Source organism: Chrysemys picta, chromosome 2, assembly GCF_011386835.1.
Source record: "Chrysemys picta bellii isolate R12L10 chromosome 2, ASM1138683v2, whole genome shotgun sequence".
Taxonomy (NCBI): domain Eukaryota; kingdom Metazoa; phylum Chordata; order Testudines; family Emydidae; genus Chrysemys; species Chrysemys picta.
Window position 1 is genome coordinate 180,504,317 of NC_088792.1, and position 25,271 is coordinate 180,529,587.

At 46.0% G+C, this 25,271-nt stretch overlaps 1 long non-coding RNA gene across 1 annotated transcript in view; it reads right to left on the minus strand.

The window, feature by feature from the left end:
• Positions 1-1,197: 1,197 nt before the first annotated feature.
• LOC135981650 (uncharacterized) overlaps positions 1,198-25,271 on the minus strand; it is a 43,525-nt gene continuing 19,451 nt past the window's right edge. The window contains exon 3 of the long non-coding RNA XR_010598769.1: positions 1,198-1,332. This is a non-coding gene — a long non-coding RNA (uncharacterized LOC135981650). The remainder of the gene's footprint in view (positions 1,333-25,271) is intronic.

Consider the following 25,271-nt stretch of genomic DNA (forward strand, 5'->3'; position numbering starts at 1 on the left):
AAGCCACCCGCCGCCCCCCCCAGCGCGGCAGGGGAGGGCGCCGAGCAATCCCCCACCGGCCGGAGCGCCGGGGGGAGGGCGGGGAGCCCGGCCGGGGCTCTCCGCTCTCCCCGGCGGCCAGAGCACCGGGAGGAGGGCGGGGAGCCCGGCCGGGGCTCTCCGCTCTCCCCGGCAGCCAGAGCGCCGGGAGCAGGGCGGAGAGCCCGGCTGGGGCTCTCCGCTCTCCCTGGCGGCAGGAGCGCCGCAGGGAAGGCGGAGAGCCCAGTCGCGGCTCCGCTCTTGGGCCGGAGCGCCCCGCCGCGCCGCCCCCCTCCAGGCGCCGCCCCAAGCACATGCTTGGTGGGCTGGTGCCTGGAGCCGGCCCTGCATCTTATAGAGGGCTAGAATACTTTTCTCTAACTTATATTTGATGTTTCTATTTATGTCTTCTGGAATTTTATTTGCTTCTTCTCCCTGCCAACTGCTAAGCTCTGTGCTGAGGGAGTTGTAGCCACGTGTATCTTTATTTCTTTCTCCTGCTTGGCTTATAGTAGTTTACAACATCCTACACTATATTCCCTCCTTAATTTTTATCTATATCGTAATAATCTTGCATTTTTGTCTATACTCTGGTGACCTCCTAAATAGATCCTTTATGTTCTCTCAGTGTAGCAACTTGAACTGGTGCCTTTAGCTGGTACTTGGTAATTTACTCAGTGCATGCTACAGTTAAGGCTGGAAACTGGTTTGTTATCACTCCTTGCTTTCATTCCCTCGTCACTTTCTGGAAAATTCTCTTTTCAGCTAGAATTTTCTATGCTTGATCTCAAACGAAGGACCCAGTCCTTGCCCCTAAGAACTTACCATCTAAAAAGATAACAAATACAAAACAACCCAGAGGAAGAAAGGAACGGGGGGGGGGGAGAATACAAAATACAATTTTGTAGATTTAAACATAATTGTATATTTCCTCATTCTTGCTATACCCTTCTCCCTCTTTCCTTCTCTCTCCCTTCTCCTTCCCAGGCATCTGTGCCATGATCTTAAAATGTCAAAGGCGGTTTGATGGGTTAATTAAGGGGTGTCTGAATCTCCTCAGTGGTGTCACTTGTTCCTGGAGTCTCAGCCTCTAAACCCGCCTCTAAACCCTGTTTCTATCCTATGTTCCCCCCAGCCTCCATCCATTCACATAGAGCTTCTCCACGCTGGCTGCATTATCTTAGTTTCCAGGGAAAGCATATGCCTTAAAGGGGCCACATCCTTGGGAGATGGTGGTGGTGAGGATCTTGCCCCATGTGGTGCCCTCGGGCAAGAGGAGGCCTGTCGGCACACTGGTACCCATGTCGTCCAGACCTGTGAGAAAGCAGATGGGTGCTTAGTTGTTCTACCATTTCAATAGCTCTCATTTTTTCCATAAAATTAAGCTCAGTTTTTACATGATCTTCTAAGGCAATGTCTCGCCACTGTGGGGTCACAACCCCCAGCATGAGCACAAAAGGCAAACGGGGAGGTTGCAAAGCATTGAAAATGTTATTACAATCTAAAGCAAATGAAATCTTGGTTCCTTGCTCTCCCTTGTCCTTCAAGCTCAAGTATTCTTGAACTTGTCAAAACACATACACAAATTATGTAAGCTTACCATTGTTCTCTTTATTGTAGAAACTTACCTGGCATCTGTCACAGGGTGGCTAGTTCTTTAAGGGGAGTCTCACCTGTGGCCAGGGCTGGATTTATGCCTTATGTGCCCCTAGGCACAGCATCTTCAGTGCCCCCTCCCCCACCTACAGCCAAGCCCCCGCCCGCCCCCCGCACTGGCTGAGACTGGTCCAGCTTCTGCACCAGTCCCAGGTGGCTCAGCTCCAGGGAGGCAGGCACCAGAAGTGGGTTCGTGGGAAAAGCAGCTGCCTTTCACTCCTCCAAAGGGGCGGGGGGAAGGGAAAAGAAAGGGCAGGGGGAAAAAAGTCCACCCCCCACCCCCCGACCCTGGGACGCGGAGCAGTGGTGAGCTGCCCCGGCAAGACTTTGAATGATGCTGGCTCTGGAGAGTCCGTCTCTGGCTCTTGCCACTGGGACAGCAATCCCCCAGCCCCCTCCCCTTCCCAGCAGCTGCAAGTAGCATGAGCCAGCAGGTTAGAGCCTGGCTAAACAGAACAGATGGGGGGGGAGGCGGACCCAGAGCAGCTCCCGTTCCCAAAGCCCCTTCGCAATCCAACTCCTCTCCCCAGCCCGAGGGGTGCCGGGCAGGGCCAGTGCAAGGAGCCTAGGGAGCGAAACTTCCACCTTGCGCCCCCCGTAGCCCTGCGGCAGCTCTCCGCCCCTCCTCCATCCTGAGGCACCCCCTCCCCGTGGCAGCTTCCCCCCCTGGGGAGCTGTGCGGCAGCTCCCCACCTTAGCTCACCCCTGCTCCGCCTCCTCCCACTGCCCCGCCCTAATTCTCCTCCCCTCCCAGGCTTGCAATGCCAAACAGCTGATTGGCGCTGCAAGCCTGGGAGGTGGGAGAAGTGAAGCGGTGACCGCGCACTTGGGGAGGGGGCATAGCAGAGATGAGCTGGGGTGGGGAGCTGCCGCACGGCTCCCCAGGCCGGGGGGGTGGGGAGCTGCTGCGGGGGAGGGGGGAGTGCCTCAGGGCGGGGGGGGTGGAGCTGCCGCAGAGCTCCCTACCCCAGCTCACCTCTGCTACGCCCCCTCCCTGAACACACCGCCCCCGCCGGCAATGACAATAATTGCATGGAGTGGCCACTGCGCTGGGAGAGGGAGTCTGAGCCACACGTGTCAGCACGTCACCAGCAGCCCAGCCTGGGAATGCTGTAAAAAAAATGGGGGGCACCGCTTTTTGGTGCCCCCAAATCTTGGCGCCCTAGGCAACCGCCTAGTTTGCCTTAATGGTAGCACCAGCTCTGGTGCCAGGGCAAGCGGGACTCAGCATCTGGCCTTGTGGGGGGGAGGAAGCTCTGACCAGGGGGGCCCCCCGTGCACCCAGCTCCAGGAGGAGACGCCACTTTCCAGCGTGCATGGCCCCCAGCATCCCATGAGCGCTCCTACCTTGTTGATCTCCTGGCGGGGGAGAGAAATTCTTGGTGGGCAGGGGGCAGAGAGGAGCCAGCAGGCAGGCGGGAGTTTCTTCTGCTTCTCTTTTTTTTATTTTTTGAATTTCCCACTCTTGCTGTTGATTTGTTGGTGCCCCAGAATGCCAGCACCACGAGGCATGTGCCTACTGTGTCTAACTGGAAATCTAGCTCTGCCTGTGACACAGTTAACTTGCCTCCCCGGGGACGGGGGAGGGGGAAATGGGTCAGGTGACTCAATCAGGCCTCTGGGATAAATAAGGGAGAGGGCTGGGTAGTGAGAGAGAAGGAATGACTGTAGCGAAGGAAGCAAGACCTGGGAGTTGCTGCTCCTGAAAGAGCCGGAGGCCCCAAAGGATTGCAGGAGGGACTGAAAAGAGCCTGGGAAGGGCTGAAAGCTACCAGGCCCTGGGAAGGAGGGCTATGAGACTGTGTCAAGGGGTGGAATCGTGTTTGGACTATCACACGGGCCCCAGGAAGGAGCACTGTGGGACTCCTGAAGCAGTGAGACGAAGGGCTGGGGCAGTGGCTAAAGGGTTTGTAGCTAGTAAAAGACTGAATAAATAACATCCCGTGAAAGGGAACTGTAGTGGAAGGATTGTGATCCTAGAGTCAATTATTGCAAAGCACCTGGGCAGGAAGCCTGCAGGGCTATCCCAGGCCACAAAGGGGCACTCCAAGGCCCCATCACTATACAGGTCTCTCATCTTATGCGGGGGTTCCGTTCCGCGATTAGCGCGTAAAGCGAAAACCGCGTATAGCCAAAACCCCATTGAGTTCAATGGCGGGCGAAATCGCCCACACTACAGGTTTAGTATTAAAATTGTTGTTTTTCTCTTTTTGTTTTGTTTTGTTTTTGCCAACCGCGTAATGTTGAAATCGTGCATGTTAAATGCGCATAAGATGCAACAGACCTGTAGTATGTTTTAAGCACCTCATACAGTCTGTAATGTAGTTATCCTCATAACACCTCTGTGAGGTAGGGAAGTGCTATTGCCCCCATTTTACAGATGAGAAGTGAGATGACTGACTTATCCAGGCTCACCCAAGAAGTCTGTGGCAGAGCATGGAATTGAACCCTGGTCTCCTCAGTCCCAGGCTAGCAGCCTAACAACTGAACCATATGTCTTCTCCGCACCACACTCATCACTGATACTTTTTTTTTTTTTTAACTCTTTTACAATAAATGTAAGGTAGTTGTGAATATTTTTGACCTTGAATAAGGGGTTGCCAACATGGAAAAATTAGGAAACACTGTTCTAAGATGAATGGAATTATCTTTGGTGGACCGATCTCTGGAGTTGCTGATTTGATATTTCAGTATGATATTCTCCTTCCAGACATCATTGGCCTTGAAAGACATCTGAGAATTCGCCCAAAGTGCTGTCTCTGCTCTTGGTATGTATTCTGTAGATTTTACAGCAAGTAGCTTTTAAACTAGCTTCTTGACTTTGCGGGTTTTTAAATTCCTAATTCATATGGCACATGGTGGCATATTTCATCAAATGCTGAACAATTTCTTGGCTTATGTTCTTGACCACATTTTGCGCACAGGCATTTTTGCCAGTCAGAGACCCATTTTATTTCTATTTTGATTGTCATTTTCATTTCCTTCATTTCTGTTTTTCTCTTCTGACATGAAAGATGGACTAGCTGCCCATCCTGTACCAGGCCACTTAAAATCTGAATCTTCATTTTAGTAATTTCACTGGTTGGATATCTGTGCTTCAGGTTAAGGTTAAATCCTATTCTTACAGCAATCTCTACCTACATGATCACTTTGTGTGCTGTCTATGAGCATATCTCTTATTAAAGAATCACATATTCACACAAATACATGTTTGAATTTTTAAGCTTTGAGTCCCTGAGTCTGCAGATAGTTATGCACATGCTTAACTTTACCCACATGAATGGTCCCATTGTTAAACACATGTATTCCTGTTTGTACGTTTTGGGGGCCAAAAAATGAATATCCCTCAAAAGCAGAGATGGCTGGATTTCTTGGGACAAAAAATGTAAATTGCTCCTCCTGCCACAGTTTTACAGAATTTTTTGCATTTCAGTTTTTTACAATTTTTTTCCAGTTTTGAAAACTTTTGTTGCAAACTTGAAATGAAAAGAATTGGCGTGGATCAGCAAAATGCTGGGTATTTTGTTTTCTGTTTTTTATATTGGTCCTGTGTGAGGCCATGATCCTACAATCAGTCATAACCATGCTTAAATTTTAGCACTAGAGCAGTCAGTGGCATTATTCAGATACATAAAGTTGAGAATGTGAGATTGAAGGATTGGGGTCTAACTTTTGTATGGCAAGCATAATTCTGTGGCATGTGGGGTTTATTTTAAACTAGAACATTCTGTTTTCAAAATTTTCACATTCCATTCAAAAAAATTCACAGAAATTTGGCAATCAAAAAACAGACAGTTACAAAACACAACAGGATGAAAAATATTTTGAATTTCTGAAATTTCTGCTGGATTTTTTTCCTCGTTTTTTTTGACCAGCTCTTCCTACAAGTTTAACATGTTTCTGGGATAACAGAACCCCTCAAAACTTATCCCCAGTCTCTGTCCAAATCTCTTTATCTCCTCCTCCCTTTTCCCCGCTTCACTTCATGTAGAAGCATTCTATATCTGCAAGACTTCAGGGCCTGCCATATGGAGAAAAATCATAGACTGCATTTTAGGAGTAAAATGGGAGTTTTGCCATTGACTTCAGTGGGGCCAGGATTTCACTCTAGCTGCTTTCTGTACCGCTTCTATGGCAAAGAGAAACATTCAAACTGTTGGCTAAAATGACCTTGTTTTTCTATGTTTATTCCTCACAATGCCAGTTAAGTTGAAGGAAGGAATTGTTCTGCCTTCAGTTTGACAAAACTTGTGACTCTATTCAGTAAGCATTGAGTTTGTCTGATCTTGCAGCCTTGACAAACTGTAAATTTGACTAATTCTACTGGAAAGCCCATGAAGCATGCAGTATTTGAAAACATATACAAGCTGTAAGTCATTTACCTTTTTGTACTTTTCATGGTCTCTTCTGTAGGAAAATGAATAATGAAATTATTCACAGTAAGCATTGAAGGGCAGGTTGTAGAGAAGATGCAGCATATTTGTTAACTGCCTTCAGCATTAGGGCTGGTCCAAAATTTTCCGCTGAAACTATTTTTCGGTGGAAAATTGGGGTTTTGACTCAATGAAATTTTTTTCACAGAAAGTGTCTGCTTTCTGCAGATCACCTGAAAACCAGAAACATTTTTTTCTGAAACGCTGCCATGGTGCCTAATGGGTGTTGTAGTTTAGATGCTCCATGTTCCTACTCACCTCTATGGACCAGGTTCTGCAGGCAGATAACGTCTCCCGTGAGGCATGGCAGTGGCTCTGCAAGAGGGGCATCATGGGAGGTGTAGTCCAGCCAAGGAGCCCAGTCCGTAAAGGAGAATGAGGGCATGAGGTAAGTGAAACACTGCTCCTATTAAGCCTGGTGGCAGAATTTCAGAATTGAATGTTGGGGATTTTGGACAAAAATCTTCAGTTTGTGCTTTGAAAAAATTTCCATTGAAATTTCTCCTCTCTCATATTTCCAACCAGCTCCACTCAACTCTTATTCAACAGCTGAGTCTGCTCGGGTTTCTGGAAACTTGAAATCTACAGTGGGCATTTTCAGTGGCTTAATGCAGCTATTAACCACCCTACTTCTAGTAGTGTGGTATTTATCTTTATACTAGTCTAGGTGTCGTATCTTTCAACTTAATTTTTGAAATAAAACCCAATCTGTAACTGCTGTGATGAAATGCCAAACATTACTGAGGTTTCCAAAATGTATTAATGAAATATGTATTGTAGGCATCATGCTTTATTTGGGTATACTTCCTGCTGGGTGTATATATATTCAACCCCTAAATGAAAGTAAAACTGAATGAACAAATCCAAATTACAGAGGTGCAGAATTCTACTATTTCAGCTACAAGCCTGGAGCAGTGGAAAAATACTCATCTCAGCTGCATATTTGCCAAGTTTTCTTAACTAGTTGCCATCTAATTTGCCTACATTGTATTTATTGTGACAAGTGTGACATTCTGTACCTCAGAGGAGCATCCTGGAACCCCCATATTCCTCATTTTTATATAATCGTGTTCTTACCTTACAAGGCATGGTTTATATGTATCGGGGGAAGGTTATGATCTTCTGAAAGTCATTTCTCTATCCATAGATGTATATCATTAATGCACATGAAGTTATGAGAATTGTGTTGTCTGGTGGTCACTAAAACATGCTGTAAGTTGGGGAATCAGCCAGATATTAGCTCCCCAGAGGCAACAGCAAGGAAAGTAACCAACAGCCGGGCGGTGTGTCAATCAACCCATTAACAACCATTGTCCAGCAAGGGAGCTACCATGCAATGACTCACCTGCATGAAGCCACACCAAGGGAATTTCTCAACCTTGCCTGGAGTCTCAGCAGTGCCCCAGACATGCCTGGACTTGTGCTCCCCAAGCACATGGGACTGAGGTTATAAAACAGACACAGTGGCCCCATGCAGGGCCTTTCTCCTGCCCCCACCTATGCTGCAAGCAACAAAGACACTGAGAAGAAGACTGAAGACTCCAACAGAGGAGACTGGCCCAGATTTAAGGGACCAGATCTGTATATTAAGGACTGCAATATCCAGAGGGGTGAGAAACTGCTTAGTCTAATTACTGCCCAGTCTAATAGGGTTGAGAGTTTAGACTGTGTGGTTATATTTTCTTTTCTTTTGGTAACCAACCCTGATGTTTTGCCTATCACTTAATATCATTTAAAATCTATCTTTTATAGTCAATAAATTTGTTTAGCTGTTTATCTTTACCAGTGAGTTTGTATGAAGTGTGTGCCAAATCTGCTCAGGTTTTGCAAAGGCTGGTGTATATCCACTTTCCATTGACGAAGTGGTGAACCAATTAATAAATTTGCACTACTCATCTTGAGCAGTGCAAGACGGTATATTCCTGAGGTACAGTGCTGGGAGCTGGGGGGATTTGGCTCTGGTGCCTTTCTTGGTGATTTATGAGTGGCTCTGGGAGCATCCATGCATTATAGCTGGGTGTGGGGCTCTACATGCTGTTGTGCTGAGTGATCACGGCACTTGGAGCGGTTTGCTACTGGTCACTAGCAAAGTATTGTGAGAGACAGCCCAGGCTGGAGAGAGTTAAGAGGGCACAGCAGTCCCACAGTCCAAGGCTGCACCCCAGGGATCCCGTCACAACAAGAATCAAAGAAATGTAGGGCTGGAAGGGATCTCAAGAACTCATCTAGTCCACCATCCTCCTCCACCCTGTGCTTTATCTGGTTCTGGTGATGAAAACTGGTTACTGGGACCAGTACCATCAGATTCCCCACATCCTGGAAAAAATCCCAAGCACTTTCTTACACAAAAAAAGTTTCACACATTTGTTGAAAATAACATTTTAGCCTCCCATGGGTACCTGATCCATGGGGATAAGGCAGCCAAAGTTGGTCGGACGTGATGCTGGCCTAACCCCATGTAACATTGGCTATGAAACCGATGTACCTTAACCGAATCAGCCTGAGGAGCCACTTGCTCAGGGGAAATTTGACTCCCATTGCACTTTACAAGCTACAATTTAGTTTCCACTGAAATGGAACAATCAGTGGGAGTCAGAGAACATCATCCAGGTACTATGTGTGCTGAACAACAACGAAGGGAGATTTTAGCCAAGGAGACCGATGTGAGTTTAAACCTTGAATCCTTCCAAAATATCAGCCATACCAAGTCTGGTCTTCATTGGTTTTGTTAAAGAACTTCTTGGAGGTCTTTGAGGATGTGCATTTTGAGCTCTCACATCTTAACTGAAGGGACATTGGGGTTGGATCTACATAAGACATTTTTTCTCCCAAGAGTTGATTAGACATTGGAGTTAAATTGATACTAACAAAAAGAAGCCAAAGACAGATTTTTAGAGTTTGACTAAAATCCCTCCTTTTTCTCAATAACTTGCAGTTTCAGTGATGTCATAATGTTATTAGTTGTCCAGTACTCTGTAGAGTCTTCCAGCAGAGATAAACATAAAACCTGAAATTCAGGTTTTAACTTTATTTTTATATTAAATATAAACATGTCCCTCCAAATTTCTAATGTAAATGTAACCACACACACTAGGAGTGAGTGGGTCTTTGTCCCCCTCTACTGGCTGGTCTACCTAAGAGGAAGATGAGTCTGCTTCTGCTTCAAGCTATGGGACCTAGTATTAGGAAGCCAGGCCAGCAGGCACAGAGCTAGTCTCGAGGCAACCCATAAGTGCAGCTGGCCTGAAACAGGATGCCAGATCAGCAACACCACCTGATTGGCTGGAGGGGCCAGCAGGCTGGTTCTGAAGCTAGCAGCAGCAGATTGCTGACTGGTCAATGCTCACACCCACTGACTATGCGTGTGTTGCCTTGTTCCTGCTGTCTGCCTTGCTCCCCTTGGCCCTGCCTGAGACCCCCACCTTGCCTGTTACCCTGCTTGCTCTAAGTGATTCTGGCTTGATCCTTGGCTCTGGCTTCTGACCACTACCTCCGGCTTGACGCTCTGCTCTGGTACCCAGTTTCTGACCTCTAGCTTGACCCTTGGCGCAGGTTTGAGACAACGGTCTCCAGCTCTGATCCTAGCCCTTAGTTTCTAAAGCCCAGTCCCCAGTGCTGTCTCCAGCCACTAGCCTTGACATCCACTCCAACCACTAGGCTATACTGCCCACAGCGTGGTTGCCTGAAACATAGTTCTTTAAGGATAGCTCTAGAGGCTCATTCTTTTGGCACTGTAGGTCATGGGTTCAGATCCTGCCATTGGCCCAGGCAGGGCCAGTTACATATACAACAAGCAGATAAAACAAACCTTGATTCAATAAAAAAGAGCAAAGCAGGCCACAAGCCCTTTATTTTCCTTTGAAAGTGACCTTTAAGGCTAAATCTTATTCAACTCAATATCTGTTAACAGAGGAGTTAAACTATTTTGAAGAGCGAACGAGAGCACTAGAAAGATATCCACATAAGTGTCCAACAGGAGTAACCCTGAGGCGATTAGGCCCCACAGGTTGAAAATTTTATTTAATCAGCCTATTGGCTATGCGTTCAGTTCATTTACGGATGAACATTGTTGGGGGACTGCCTATCAAACGGATTGAACTTGTACTCTGTTTGTAGTGGCAAAGGCACAATAACCCAGGGCAAAGTTCCCACTCAGCTCTGTGCTTTATCTCAGGCTGGGATAATTACAGTGTTTGAGAAGAGAATCAGGAATGAAAGCACCCCTCAGAAAAACTGAATCTAAGAAAAGCAAAGCGTTTACAGCACATATATCTAAAATTTGATCCTTCATTGCTAAAAGTACCACACCCTTATTCATGCACAGAGTACAGTACATAGGAAGTCCTATCGTATGAATCACATGAAGGCAATCTGATGTAAGCTGCAGTTATGTATTAGGTACAGTGTGGTATTACAAACACTGCTGAGATATTCCAGTGTTACTTATTTTCAGATTGCTCTGATATTGATGCATTCCCTTTCATGTTCTGTGTTTCTGTGACCTATTTTTGATGAGTTTCACATCTGCTTTAGCAGCTCTTTGACAACCAGAAAACAGAACTGTTTACTGAGTTCACAGCTGCTGCTAATGCTGAGGAACTAGCCAGAAATGACTGTTTTCTTGGTTAGCTCATCCTGTTGAATGAAACTCTCTACAGGGTTTATTGCAAGTTTGTTTCAACTGGAGCAGTATCAAAAGTCCCCACGACTGGAATTCTCATACTTCAGCCTTCTTAGAAACTCGGAGACATACATATGCTCACTTATTCCAGAAATCTTTCATATTTTTCATGGTCTCACTACACCAGACTTTTCACAGATTGTCTGTATCACACCCATTCCAAAAACTGGTGGCCTGTCATAAATGCATCACAGATAAAATAACTGCTGTCATTCACTGATACCAATGTATAGTTATAGGTTCACACTTTAAGACACTATACGGAAACAGTCCTGTTTATCCAGTTTAAGGAAAACCATTGCTTAGGCATTTTCCATTGCACTGTTTTATTGTGGTAACCAATTTACCCTCTTATTAGCATTATTTTGTACACAAAGGAGGTTGAGTTGCTGGGAACATATGTTAATGCTGGTATTGCTTTTTCTTTCCTTGGCTTAGCTGCAGTGTTTTCTGTAATCGTTTTGCTCATCCTGAATTTGTTTAAAAAACAAATTTTGCAAGATGGCTGTGTCCTTTAAGTCTGAGATGGTAGTTCTGAAGTGTCTGAGTGCTTATGAGCAGTCTGGTAGTTTAGCACATTTTGGTCTGTGGATTATTCACTCATGGAACATTGGTTTCTGCTGATCAATTAGATTATTGGATCTTTTTGACTTGGGTGGATGGAGTTGAAATGCTTAAAATGTTGAAATCTCATATTTGTTTTGTATATACAGTGTTGATTAACAACAAAGAATTGTAATGAGCTACTAGTATCTATGTGTACTACTGGATAAAACTAGAGCTGCTTATTGGCCTCGGCTGCTAACAGCTCTAGCAGTAGAAGCCTGTGCTTTAGAGAATCTGGAATCTATGCCTCCTGTCTCCATAATTCCAAATGGTTGTGCTGTGCGGCATAACGACAATTGTGAAGTCTAAAGTGGGCACATTTGTTGCAACAGTTAGCATTTCTATAGCCTCTTCCACGCATGGCTCTCCAAGACCATCTGAAACATTCATGGATTTAAGCCTTATAACACCCTTGTGTAACACCATGAGTATTACTACGTCTGTTTTACAGAGGTGGAAACTAAGGCTATGTCTACACTACCACTTATATCAGAATAACTTATGTTGCTCAGGGTGTGAAAAAACACCCCCCTGAGCGACACGAGTTACACCAACAAAAGCTCCGCGTGCACAGTACTGGGTCGGCGGGAGAGCTTCTCCTGCCAACATAGCTACTGCCGTTTGTTGGGGGTGGTTTAATTATGTGGACAGGAGAAATCTTTCCCGGCGGCATAGACCAGCTACATGAGACATCTTACAGCGGCGCAGCCAGGAACGTAGCTGGGGGGGAGTAGGGGGAACGGCCGCTCCCCCACTGAGCATATTCACCAAAGGTGGCGCCTTGCCACCGCCAACTCTGGGTGCTCCGGGCTGGAGGGAGTGCCCACGGGGAAAGCCCAGCCCAGCTTCCCGGTCCCTGCCCCAAGCACCCGCCCAGCTCACTTCCAGTCCGCCTCCGCTCTGCCTCCTCCTCCCCTGAGCGCCGCGTTCTGCTTCTCCCCTGTCCTGGCTCCCAGCGCTTCCCCTGCGAAACTGATTCGTGGCAAGCCTGGGATGGGGGGCAGGAGGGGGAACGCGGCGCGCTGGGGAAGAGGCAGGGCCAGGGAGAGGATTTGGGGAGGGGCCAATAGGGACAGGGAGGGGGCGGAGTTGGGGCAGGGATTTGGGATTTGGGAAGGGGTCCAATAGGGGCAGGGAGAGGACAGAGTCGGGGCGGAGCAGGGATTTGGGAAGGGGTCCAATGGGGCGGAGTCGGGGCAGGGCAGGGTTGTTCTTTGGCAGCAGGCCCTTGACTCACTCCAGGTCTTCGGTGGCACGTCGATGGCAGGCCCTGCAGAGCCGCCGAAGACCTGGAGCGAGTGAAGGGCCCGCCGCCAAAGACCTAGTAGGGAGTACCTGGTGAGTACAAGCCCCCTGTCCCCCCCATCCGACCTCCTGTCCCCCCTCAGAACCCGCAACCCATCAACTCCCCCCCCCCGCTCCTTGTCCCCTGACCACCCCCTCCCGAGACCTCCCAGGACTGCACCCTCTACCCAATCCCCCCATTCCCCATCCCCTGACTGCCCCCCCTAGAACCTCCGCCCCCTCCAACCGCTCCCTGTCCCTTATCCAGCCCCTCCTCCCAGCCCTGGCCTGGCCCCCTTACCATGCTGCTCAGGGCAGCGTGTATGGATGCCGTACAGCCCACTGGAGCTCGCAGCCCCACCCCCTTACCATGCCGCTCAAAGTGGTAGGAGCTGCCCAGGAGCGGTCCAGAGCGCTGGCACCGGCGGCGGGGCACACTGAGGCTCTATGAGCGGGGGAAGGCGGGGGAGCCTCCCCAGCCGAGAGCTTAGGCGGGCTGGATGTGGCTTGCAGGCCGGTGTAATGACAGAAAAACCTCCCTCTCCCAATTGCCCATCCCTTTAACAACCACTTCTAAACCAGCTTCTAAATTTAACCGGTTCACGCAAACCGGCTCCAGCTCACCACTGAATACAGGTGCCTCCAAATAACTTTTGAGCGGTGTCATTTTCTTCTGGACAAGCTTCTGACACCCCCTCCATGCACTTGAGTGTCAAGTTTTCCTTGGCATTTGGAGTGGGGGCTGAAGGAGGGGGAACGATGACCCCTCGGGTTTGTTTCAGCAACACTAATGGGTGTTGGGGGAGGCAGGCAGAGTTGTAGGAGAGAGATCTTTATTGGGCACGCTGAAGCTGCAGAGTTTGTGGGAGGTGCCTGGCCCCCCGCTTGCGTCCCTGAGCCCCTGGTGACTCAGCAAACTAGGTCCTCTGGAAACATGGCCCTCTTTGGCCCAGGTCAGGGGAGATGCTGCTGTCTTGGGTCTGGACTAGAACAGTTCAGAAGTGTTCTGCCATTGCAGGATGTGTGTTATAGGAGCAGTCAGAGACCGTAACAAAGATCTGGACCCCCAGTATAGTCATGTGGAAAGAGACTGAGCCTGCAATCTACGTGGGCAAGACAGGCCCAGGTTGGGAGGGGAAACAGAGGCACAGAGAGGGGAATTGACTTGCCCAAGGCCACTTAATAGGTCAGTGGCAGAGCTCAGATCAGGGCCCAGCTCTCCTGATTCTCAGTCCAGTGCCCCATCCACTAGAACCATGCCACCTCCCACATATGTATTGGGTTTGATCCCTTCTTGTTCCACTCAGTCAGGTCACCTTTATGGAAGGGGGGCCTACATGGTCTGAAAAAACCCTTCTGGTATTAGGAAGGTAGCTCCTGGAGGCTCCAGCTAGATGAGGGCCCATTGTGCTAGTAAGAGACAGTCCCCTCACTCCAAACAGACAGAGGATGGAATATTATCCCTATTTTACAGCCAGGGAACCGAGGCCCAGAGAGATTAAGTGATTCATCCAAGGTCCCCCCAGGGAGTCCGTGGCAGAGGCAGGAACTGAACCTACATCTCCCAAGACCCAGTCTGTTGCCTTATCTAGAAGCCCATCCCCTAAGCTGCAGATGCCCCCTAAAGAATGTGAAATGCTCCAGAGCTCATGTCTGCACCCCACGCTTTCCAAGATGGCAGCTGAGTTTTCTCTAGCAGCAGCAGGATTGGCTGCTTTAAATGCTATATTTACAATACCCCCCACCCCAGAGATTGCACCCTGGACCTGTAGCCCCACAAGTACCAACCCCCTTGAGCCAAGGGAACTACCTCATTGGCTGTGAGTAAGTGGAACCAGCCACTAGGGGGCACCGCACTCCCACAGCCTACCCAATGGTTACACCCATAGATGAGTGAATCTGATTCCCCCCCCCCCCCCTCCACTAAAAATACATCCAGGATCAGCTCCCTCCCCCATGCTGGCACAGAAGATGGTCTGGTCCCCACTGAATCCCTCTCACATATCATGCAGTCCCCCTGCATATCTGGGTTGGTGGGGTGCTCCCCAGCACCCCTCGCCACAGGTTCTTTTATGCACAATGTAGGCTCCAGCAATAAAACCCAGACACCTAATTCGAGCCCTCAGGCATCTCTCTTGCCTCTCTGCACTAAGCCTTCAGCCACTTGGAATTGCTCACTGCCTTCCTGAATGGGTTTGTAGTTGATATTCTGCGCATGTCACTTTGTCTGATCCTTTGAAGACATTTTGCTGCAGTAAATGGAACTTGGGAGGGTTTTTTTACAGTTTTTTTTATTATTATTATTTATTTATTTGGACTGAATGGCACACTGGAGAGAGGTGATGGATTGATGGTTCTGGTATCTAGAGTCACCTTTGTTCCTGTAGAACAGGAGAGCAGCAAGGCCGGCCAGCCAGCCCCCCCATGATTCCCCAATGATGGGCTTCTGTAGATAAATCTCTGATAATTTTCATATGACTTTACATTGTGCCTCTTCATATAACCTGGTAGTGGGTCTACCCATGTGTGACCTCTGTTTTCATGAAACTTTGTATCAAAGCCTCATGTAGAAACTTTGCATTGCCCTTGGTATAATGTTATAGCCCCTAAGGATAGAATAAGATAGAGGAAAAATGTCTCTTTGCTAAGAATAGATTAAGATTTCCCCTCACCCCTTAATCAATTGCCCTGTTGAATGAATGAGGTGTGAATGAGGAAGGCAGCAACTCCAGACAGCTGCAACAGTTGGAGAGGGGATGGAAGCCAGACCCAAGGACAGTAAAACTTGTCAAGTGGGCTCACGTACTTGTAAAACAATATCATTCTCATGTTTTTATTTTTAAGTACAAAATAAATATGTATAACAAATTTAAAAGTATGTAATTAGTAATCTGATATGTCGGGTGGCGCCTTTTTTTATGTGTTCGCTCCCCCTGATGTTAGAACCTGGCTACGCCACTGGGTGCAGCTATTTTAGTACAGTTGTGCAGCTGTAAGGTCTCTAGCATAGACATAGCCTAAGGCATATAGGGGTTAAATGTTTTGACTAAATTGCTCAGTAAGTATCAGGGGTGGGATTAGAATGCAGGACTCCTGACATATTATTGGTTATGTGCTTTAACAAGAAGACGGTACTGCTTCCCCAATAATTTTCATGTTGTAATCAATTTTATAACTGTCTGCTTTCATTGTATCTGGTATGTAGCTTTCATTTCTTACAAAGGTGTTGAGGATTTTTTTTTCCCCAGTTCACTTTCAGACATTAATGAAACCTATCTTGAATTTTCTGTGTTTAAATTTAAAAGCTTATGCAGGTGACCCTAACATACTTTTCAGAGTAACAGCCGTGTTAGTCTGTATCCGCAAAAAGAAGAACAGGAGTACTTGTGGCACCTTAGAGACTAACAAATTTATTAGAGCATAAGCTTTCGTGGACTACAGCCCACGAAAGAAGAAGTGGGCTGTAGTCCACGAAAGCTTATGCTCTAATAAATTTGTTAGTCTCTAAGGTGCCACAAGTACTCCTGTTCTTCTTCCTAACATACTTTCTTATTCTTAGCTCTTTGCTCTTAGACAATAACAGGAAAAGTACTGACCAGCCCTTGCTCTCATTTTATCAGATACAGTTAGCATAGGGTGACCAGACAGCAAGTATGAAAAATCGGGATGGGGGTGGGGGGGTAATAGGAGCCCATATTAAAAAAAGCCCCAAATATCAGGACTGTCCCTATAAAATGGGAACATCTGGTCACCGTAAGTTAGCAGGAGATATCAAAACATTTTTTCGGACTGCTCTTAAATTGTGGAAAACACTAGAGTATCCATGTTCTTTTCAATCTGCATTGTGTTGGGCCCAACTACCATGGTCGTGTACAGAATTCCATCAAACAAAATGGCTACCATCTTCGGTTTGAATGGCTAAAATGCACTCCTGCCCAGGACTAGTTACATGTTCCTTATCACAGCTCTGCAAATCCTGTTTTCATAGAATGGCAGGGGAATTTGCAGTACCTTATTATCATCAATTCATATTATGTACAACTTGAGGCCTCAACCAGGTGGCCCCATTGTGCTGGGTGCTGTGTCGATAAAGTCAAACCATCTCTTTCCCAAAGAATTTACATTATTAGTTTAAGAGGAGACCTAACAAATGGGATGTGAGGCAGGGTATAAGTAGGCATTTGAGTACTACCATATTCATTAGTTATAATAATTATCTTTTAGTTACACAAGCCCCGGGTTATCTTATCAAGAAGTGAGAAGAGATAGCCCAAGCTATAAAATACAGTTCTATAGCCAAACTTTCACTAAAATCTGGGTGTTTGGATCCGGAGTTTTGTTTTGGACCCATGTCTAGAACCAATTATTTTGCAACACAAAAATAGCATGGGTTGTGGGGAAAGAAACTCGGGATGACTGGTTGGGGAACTGGAGTCATTGGCATGATGCAAGATAGAGTAGCTGTTGAGAGGGAGGTCTGGGATAGTTTAGGCCCTGAAAAGCCTTATCTAATAATGATGCCACCTATGCAGGTGACACAGTGGTTAAAACGTTAGCTTTTAAAGTTATCTCAGTGGTACCCGTGATACAGCAGTGTTTTTCTGTGCTTAGATTGGAAGGTAATGGCCGTGTTTGAGATACAGATGGTTTGGTAACCAATGGCAAAGACTGAACTTCAAAGGTGACCACTGTATCAAAAGATTTGGTCAGTCTTTGATCCTCAGTGAAATTGCAAGGATGGTACTAGATATGATGAGAGCCTCTATGTGCTATGTCATTAAGGGACCCAATTCCACTGCTATGTATTTGTCCTATCTCCATAGTAATACCCTTCATCTTCATCTCTCCACCTCATCCCCAGTTCAGACACACAGAGCTCTGGCTGAAATACTTATTGACCTAATTTATGTTGGTAATTATATTTGACTGATTATTTTCAATTACGAGGTTTGGGTGTGTTTTCCAGGCAGGCTAGCACCATGTGTCAGGGTTGCTAAAATGTTGTCTAAGAGGCCCAGCTCAGAACTTCCTTCCACCCATGGGTGCCAGGGAAGAAAAGAACTTGCAACCAGGTTCAGTGCCTCATCTCCATGAGGTTCAGCTGCTGCACTGTTCTCCAGGCAGTCTAGCTGACATAGTCTAGTCTAGTCTATGCTTCTGGATCCCCTCACTCCATGGCTTCAAACTGGACTCCAGTTCTAGCTCCCCACTACTCTGCTCCATGGAATAATGCAGGGGTGCATATGTAACCCACACATCTCCAGGGTGTGGTGGAGGGAGGGAGACAGAGACTGACTGCTCTCCAGCCAGTTGGCTTTTAGCTTATGCGGTAGAGTCTCATGCACTAAGCTCCAGAGGCCCCAGGTTCAACCGGGGTCTGTTGCCATTACACATACACCGTAATCCAATTAACTTCTTCTAGGTGAGAAACTGGAGAGCAAAAGGCAGAACATGGAGAAAGGAAACAAATTGTCAGGCATAGGGTTGAAGCAAACTGGTGATTTCAGCAGTTAAAATGCTGAATGCTGTGGCATCTTGGAAAAAATACCACATTCTGCAGCCATGGAATTGGGGAGTCTGTGGGTCTTCATCTGAGATGAATGAGGCAGGTCACATCAGTGAGCTATGGTTGAAGGTGGCTTGCAAACTCATGCAGAAACACTGCATCAGTTTACCCTCAGTTCATGTTCTCAAGATTATCTTTGAAACCATACATGCTAGAAATAGCATTTATTTTCTAAATGAAAGCTGAGATTCTGGAGCATAATTGGGCAGCAAGGAGTGAATTGCATGGGGAATATGTCACAGCCACAGAACATACAAGGAAGGCCCTGAATATGGATAAACAGGTGAGGATAAAAGAAAAAGCAGCCAAAATCTGCTATCAGAATCTGAAGTGAAATGAATTTGAGGTTCAAAAAAAGTTCATTCTGTCCACCAGGCTCCTCTTTTCCCTCATTTAGGAATAATTGCATTTTTGTCACCACCATTGTTTTAAAATCTCAGTAGAAATCAGAGAACTAGATTTGGCAAGACCCCATCATATTGACTACATTGGGTTTTCCAATAACAGTCTCTTTTAGGCCTGGCTAAAGTGTCTATTACAAGTTCAGTCACTCTGGACTATGAGGATGCGGCTGAAATGATTGGTCAGGTTTTGTGACAAATAAGCTGAACTACTATTAGGGCTGTTGCTCTGTGAGACAGATCAGGCAAGTTACGGTGGAGGATAGGACAAAACTCCGGATTCTCGAAGCCCAAATGACTGGTGCAATTGGGATTTCTGGGATTCCAGTCAAAACAAACTAACAGGGCTGCTAACTGTGAGAGTTTTATATTGAGTACAACAAGCTTCCTTAGCCTGGCTCCTTAACAAAGGAAACCAGGTTGAGTCTTTTTCAGCTAGCATTTTTCCCTTCCACCCTCACACCGAATTGCCAGCTTCTCGGAGGCCATCCCTCTATATCTTAATTCATCACATTTGGTCTCAGCTAAACTCTCCTTGATCAGATTCTTTAACTGTGAGGTTGTGGTCTTTTGACTAGTCCAGGAGAGTGTTTCACACCCTTCTTGCTAAGCCCTGAATGAGTTCTGTGCACCGTATCCTATCCTACTGTGCCTGTTCCTATACTTATGCTTTGCTGCAACAAATAAGAGTGAAGAGGAGGGATTTATTACTCACTTAGGATTGTTTCTGGAAGACTTGATCTGCAGTGCCTTACCAGTTGATGGAGATTCATAGGCGAGGAAATGCTGGCCCTGAGGATACTGTACATGCCTCTATTCATCACTGAATTGAGTTTACTTGGTTTTAATTTTACACAATGCATGGACCTGTCAAACAAAATACAATGGAGTTTCGTTTTCTCATGCTGGGGCGAGCAGAATTCCAAAGCCCCTGGGCAGGTAACATCATTACAGAATATCAGCACAAGAAGGGCTCCCTCAAGATCCATGTCAGCGGGCTGTTATGGATGAAGAGCAGTAGTAACTGTGGTGGTGGCAATGCCATACTGCGGATGGCAAGCTGGAGAATGCTACGCAATGCCAATCCAAATTCCCCCAGAGGATGGGAAATCTATGTGCTTATTTCCTCCAGCACACAGCTAGGATAGGTAAAAGAAAGGTTGAGAGAGAAGGGATTTGGGGGGGGAAAGCAAATCTTTTTTAAAAGCAGCAGTAAAAAGTGAGCTTCTATGAGCTCGTTCACTTTTAAAAACCTGACTATACAAGACACTCCTGGATCTAAGATGTCTTTATCCTCTTTAAGGTTGCAAATTACCAGTGTTCTGCACTTTTGCTCTCAAGGGCATCTTCCATCCACACAAAATTACTTTGCTCTAACCCCCGCTACACCTTTAAATACAAATCTACACGTTCACAAAAGGTTAACGCCAACTCCCTCGTGCAAGTGCAGAACCTCTGAGTCACTGCAGGCGTGCTGAATGCAATCTGGCAGTCCCTGAACAGGGAAGATCAGGCCTACTAATTTCAGTCCCACCCCCATATCTCTTGCAAAGGCAACGGAGGACCTGGGCTCATTACTTAACCCAGCAAGCTCACAGAAATCTTGTTGTCTACAAACAATACAGGCACTTCAGTCAACAGGCCTTCATGCATAACATTTTACAACGAGACAGGAAACCTGCCTGATCAATGTTAATCAGCACAGCCAGAAGAGTAAAAAAGATCCCATAGTGGGGGAGGGGGGGGGAACAAAACTAAAACTTAATATGCCTTATCCAGTAAACAACACCAGCCAATAGATAGCTCCCACACAGACCTACCATCCCCGACAGTTTATTCTTCAATGTCACAAGGACATCTCTTCACCTGGTACCACCATTCTGGATCTACAGTCATCAGCAGAGGAGCACAAAGGAGGGACTGACCTCAGTGCTTCATGCCGGTATCATGTTGCATGCCAGCTAACATGCAGAAGGAGTCTATTACAAGTTTATCATGCTTGATCAATGTGGGTTGATGGGCCAAGTCTGATACCTGACCCACCTGATTTTAGATAGCAGCATCACTGAACCTGCCTCTCCCTGGCATTGCTCAGTAGTTCACACAGTTCCTGATCCTATCACTGATGTTTCTGCGACTGCTGTTCTGCTACAGTATGTCTAAGAAGATGCTATCCTTGTCAGTTTCATACTGCATATTTTCTTGTGTTTCTTCAAGAAGTGTATTGGCAGATATTGCAGCAGTGTTAGTGTCTGATTGCCTTTTAATCCCCAGATGTCCATTACAAATTCTGTAATCCTCATTTCAGTGATATCCTTCCTGAACAGAGAGAGTGCAGTAAGAGCAAACACCTGTACAGCTGATCTTGGCCATACTCAATGTGTGTAAAGAGTCCAAATGAAATATTGTATGGTAAATCTTCGTTGGTTACACTTTTTTTTTTTTAATACAAAGTAAGGTAGATGTATACTGCCGCATTAGCAATAGATAACCATGCAAATCCAATTTGAGTTTCCAGGCTTCAAATGCCTTTCTTGGTCTAAAAAGAAGTGCCACCTTGCCTGGCTTTGAGGAGGAGTGGGCTTAACTTTGAAAGTATCCTGTATTCAAGTCTCTTATCATAGAAAGATTTTAAGCCTGCATGCTTTGAAAAGCTTTCACTTCTTACAACCACTTTACCTCAGGTTCATGTTCCCTCACATTACAGTCCCTTTGTGGTTGTGTGGGGTGGGAGGAGCCTTCAGAAAACAGAAAAGCCACCTAGAACTCTGCAGGGCTTCAACTAATTTCTTTTTGGGTGTAATTCGCATCCCTAAATATTCAAAAAATTTCATCCAATGCAAAGTGTGGCCAGTTAAGTCACTATTGTTACATGCGTTCAAGCCAATTACTTATGAGGGTTTTGTGAGCCAGCAGGTAAGCCAACATGCCTTTAAAAAATGGCTGTAGGACCCAAGTACGATATAAATAAACCACTGACCTCCAAAACATGGGCAATTGTTTCACTCAGAGGTATTACATGAGTTCTCTTATTTGCTTTTAAAAGAAATAAAACTAGCCATCTGGACTGTTTTGCTCTCCTTTGGGGCACAATTTGCATGGTGAAATTTGTTCCTCTTATATAAAGAAAATAAATGAACTTGCTCCATACGTGAGATTAAAGTAATTTGCTAAGTTTTTGAGGGCAGTGCTTTGTTTCTTTTTCACATAGACAAATTTCCAAGGTAAAATGATTTATCTCTGTACAGTTTTTCTTTTTTGGGGGTCTATTCAATCAGTTGGAAGTGAATTAGAGGAGGAGAACTCAAGAAAGACTGGAGAGGAAAATGAAGAGAAACTATAAGGTCAGGGTTATAAAGATAACAACCTAACCTGATTATTGTCTGTCCTCTGAAAGTGAGAAAGAGGAAATTGGGTAATTATTTAGGATAGATTATGTTGTAGGTTTAATAAATTATGTTCTTATACAGCTTTAAAAAACCTGAGCTAGAATTCATGCAAATGAACATGGAAAATGTGACTATAATTATCTTGCATTATACGAAAGAAAGTGCACAGAAATGGTCTCATGCCAGGCTAGTTGTCAATTCTCTGTTAGAGGCAACTGAACAAAGATCCCTACCTAGCAGGTTTACTGGAGACCTATACAGGCCTCCAGCTACAGGCATGAAACCAATTCCCTGTGTCAGAGGAGTACTTTCACCCTCAACAGTGGCTATGTAATGATGGTTTAAACATTATGTGGTGTGCCAGGACACTCCCTTCCCAGTGGCGTCACAGATTCCCTCGAGCCCAGTTGTCACATATGCCAATTAAGCTTGTTGGTTTGATGCCAAAGGTTCTTTTCTGCCTGATATTCAGTCCAGCAGAGAGGAAATTTTAGGGTGACATCTCTCCGGCAGAGCTCTGAAGTTTAGAGGGTGACCCATCAGGCTATAGATCCTCCTATTATTTTCCCAAATCAAATGGCTATGTTGTGGGTTGGGAGAATAGCATTGGGGAAACCTACTACTTTGATGACTGGCAGGTAGAGCAAAGTCCCACTCACTTCTTTCTAGCTCATAGGCTTTCTGGAACCTGTCCAGCTTCCCTTTATACTTCACTGAGGGTATTCAGTAGGAGAGGGATGGATACAAGATCAGTTAGGAAAGTTCTCTGTCTCCTGGACTCTTTCTCTGATATGCATCATAACTCCCCAGTGCGCAAGGTTGGTGTCCTTTGTGTTTCTGCGGAAGGCAGCCTGAATTGCATGACCTCTTGTGGAGCCTGTATCATGTGGCCTTCTGGGGCTTACGTTGCGCAGAAGGCAGAATATATTTTCTGATTAATTGAGGCCTAAGTGTTCATGTTTATGAATGTTAGTGTTGTATGAGACACATACAGAATTAGGATCCTTCATTATGAAAGTATTTATAACTGATAACATTACAAGATCCGTTGGTACTGGAGTTCCATACAACCACCTCTTCCTCCTTAAAAACCCACTTCTTCTGGGAAGCCTTTCAGAAAAAGACCACTGCTAGAGTTTTCCACTATCTTTACTTCATGCTGGCACTGCATGAGCTATTCTCGTCTTGTCTGTGTTTGAACTGGATTGTAAAATCTTGGGGCACAGGCTGAATTGTCTGTGTTGGTAAATCATGTGCACTACTGGTGCTTAATAATAATTGACCAAATTTCATATGCAAACCATTGAGGGATTTGTTCTTTTAATGATGAGTGGAGCAAGATGATGATGGATTTACAGGAGTAAATTGTATGGAAATTAACCACTTCGGTTCCATGATGCATTGATGGGAGAATAACCATGGTTTAGATTTGTAGACATACTGTATGATGCAGAATGTTTTAAAACATTAAATAGAAATATTTGTTGTATAAGTAAGGATCTTCCTGTAGCCAACCCTGGCTTGAAGAGAAATCTCCTATTTAACTCTGTAATGCTTTGAAATCCAAGTCCTGGAGGAATATGCACTAGTTTTCTTTTCCTTTTGTCAGTGTGGAAGCCTTAGAACTGTGCAGACTTTTATTTTTAACAGTTGAGTTATTACAGCGGCTGCCAGCACAGTAGGAAACACTATTAGATAGATACAAGAAAATCCAGTATTTCATATTATTCGTGTAGACAACTAACATTTGAAAGTTGCATAAACTGCTCTCCACTTAAAAGCTGTCAGTCATGTTGGTTATAAAAAACCCACAGCACTTAAGGCCTGTCAATCACTTCCCAGGAGGGAGACATGACATCTTAACATTTACTTTGCCAGTATTTACCGAATGCAAAACAATGAAAGAGGAAAATGCAAATGAAAAAATACATTCAAACTGATCACATAATACTAGCAGAGCCCTTTGATCAGTTATTGTAATTACTTGCTCAGGAGTTTCCAACCAAAAGGGGGTGTTCTGACTTAGCACCAGTATAGCTGCTACCTGGCTTTATGCTGGAGGAGATTGGGGGGGCGGGGGAGAGAGGGAAAGAGGAGGTTTGCAAATTACATTTGTGGGGTTTATTGAAGCAGAAGCACAGCTCCATAGCAGCATTATTGGGGGAGGAAATGGATCAACTCCAACCAGCCAAGATCAGAACAGTAAAAGCTCACCTGAGTCTGGAATGCTTCTTCCCCTCCCAGGACATTTAGTTTAGAAGTGAACGTGCTAGAACTGTGGTTTCACAACCTTGCAGTGGCAACCTTCCATGCGGGGGTCATGAACATATCAAAAGGGCAGAGGGGAACCATGTCTAAAAGGAGGCAGCTACCTTCCTTTTCTTATGGCTATCGGGATGTAGATCTTGTAACTATGGGAGGCTCAATATGGAAAAGATTGAGAACCAAGTTAAAACACCCCCTCATGTGTTCTTCCCTTCATGTTGCAAAATTTAATTATACTCTACCCAGAGATGGTTCTGGTACAGGATTGGGCGCTAATTTGGTACAATGATTATCAATGGGAACGGAGTCCTAGCTACTGGAGTGCTAGACTCTGACAAGCTGCACCCTCTCCAAACTGGAAAGGCAATATTGTCATGGAACAGGAGTGCTGGCTGAAGGACTGAGCCGGGTGCATTTTGACCCATCCTCGCACGCTCCCCACCCTTTAGTAGTCACAGATCCAAATCCATTGCTGTGGCTGCTGTCCTCCAACACCATCATTACAAGGGTGTCATATCCTTGATGCGCTCTCCAAAAATTCAGTGAATCCTCCTAAAAGCAGTATTGACCTCTTGACATTAAAGGCTCTGATGGCCTTCCTTGCTCTCCAGGGAGAGGCTCAAACGTCACCTGAGAGTAAGGATGATGTGTACATATTAATAAAAGCATGACCCCTGCCCAGACTGGAACCCTGGTACATTGCTCTGCAGTGTTCTGACTCCTGCTCTGAAACTTTTAGTTTTTTGGTAGGGTTACCATATCTAATAAATAAAAAAAGAGGACCCTCCACGGGCCCTGGCCCCGCCCATTTCCACCCCCCAGCCCCGCCCCAACTCCACCCCTTCCCCACCCTAACTCCGCAGCTGGAGCCCAGGAGGGGAAGCGCCCAGCCGGGGGCGCAGGGTCTGGAGGCTGCCCGGCAAACCGTGAAGCCGGTAGCGCTTGGGCTTCGGGCAGCCCCCATGCCTCCGG